Raw genomic sequence first — 1,515 nt, forward strand, 5'->3', positions numbered from 1 at the left:
GTAACGAGTGGAGGACAGAAGAGCTTCTTAAAGAAGAAGTTACAGGTCTGTGAGAGACAGAAATCTTGCTTGTTTGTGGTTGACCAAATACTTATTTTCCACCATAATTTACAAATACATTCTTTAAAAATCCTACAATGTGATTTCCTGGATTTTTTTTCTCATTTTGTCTCTCATAGTTGAAGTGTACCTCTGATGAAAATTACAGACCTCTCTTATCTTTCTAAGTGGGAGAACTTGCAAAATCAGTGGCTGACTAAATACTTTTTTGCCCCACTGTAACTGTAGGATCTACCTCAGCACAGTGTTGCCAACTTAGCAACTTTGGAATTTGTTCATAACTCTCTCTGTCACGTATTACAGTTTAACCCAAATAGCAGACTTAAACAGCAAGCCTTGTTTCTCAAAGTTTTATTACATAAGCGCAGGGTGAAGGGATAGCTGGTGGGGGATCCTGGGGTGCTGAGGGAGGGATCCAGACAGTGGTGAACTGGCAAGGGAGTGAGGAAGGTGGCAGAGATGGATGCAGATGGGTCCTGGAGACAGGAAAAACATGTGTCAGGTGGGTTGAAGTTCTCCTAAAAGAGCTGGACTTGGCCACTAGACAAACAAACCGTGTAGGCACAACGATCCGGCAGGGACTGGGGGGCAGTACAGGGTTCTTGTAGGCAGTGGTGATTGGATGATGGCTAGCAGGAGTGTTGATTGCAGATCAAGGGCAGGTGAGCAGAGAGTGAAGGAGAGGGAGGGGAAAACAAAAACACAGACTTACAGTTACAAAGAGATCACTTACGCCAAGTGCAGCGTTCCCCCCTGTAGCCTGTAGTATTACTGATGAACACGGATGTCATGGCCAAGGAAGGACTTGCTAGCATGTCCATCTCATTGTCCCTCTGGCTCAGGACTGTGGACAGTATGGATTCGTGTTTTCTCACCTTAGTTGAGGACAGTGTTTCAGGATGCTTGGCCCCACATTCTCCTTCAGTTTGTCAGGAACACCACAGGCCCATCGAGACTTCCTTCCACAAAGGCATGTCTGGTGTTAGAAGGATGGAAACTTTCCTGTTTCTCTTCCCTCTTATTTAAATTTGTAGGAAATGCTGGTACAGCTTTTGCTCCAGCTCTGAAAATCCAAGCGCCAAATCTGAGTGGACTCCAGAAGTGTCTCTCAGGGTGAACGCACTTAGCTGCATATTTGACACTTCACCCTCACATCTCCTATTAAAGAGGATGACTTCACACAGAGTCAAACTACCCAGCTTGGACCAGGTCTTCTTATTTGGTTCACTCTGTAGTCTATTGTTCTCTGCGCTTGTCAATAGATGTGTATATGTTCTTAACATCCTCAATGAAAGCAAGAAGCTGTGAGTGTCCCACTTCCCCTTTGGAGTTTGGAGGGTACTCGATGACGCTCTAGATTCTTTAGGAAGTCCTCGTTGTCATACTCAGCCATCTTAACTTCACTCTCGAGGATCTTCTTTAGACTGTGGCCGAGTTTGAGAGCCAAAGATGGAG

At 45.3% G+C, this 1,515-nt stretch overlaps 1 long non-coding RNA gene across 1 annotated transcript; it reads right to left on the reverse strand.

The window, feature by feature from the left end:
* Window positions 1–396: 396 nt before the first annotated feature.
* LOC117816859 lies at window positions 397–734 on the reverse strand. Its single transcript, XR_004632036.1, has 2 exons — window positions 615–734; window positions 397–536 (listed from the first exon to the last, which is right to left on the reverse strand). It is a non-coding gene; the product is annotated as an uncharacterized LOC117816859 (long non-coding RNA).
* Between the last annotated feature and the right edge of the window lie 781 nt (window positions 735–1,515).

This window comes from Notolabrus celidotus, chromosome 8, assembly GCF_009762535.1.
Source record: "Notolabrus celidotus isolate fNotCel1 chromosome 8, fNotCel1.pri, whole genome shotgun sequence".
NCBI classification, from domain to species: domain Eukaryota; kingdom Metazoa; phylum Chordata; class Actinopteri; order Labriformes; family Labridae; genus Notolabrus; species Notolabrus celidotus.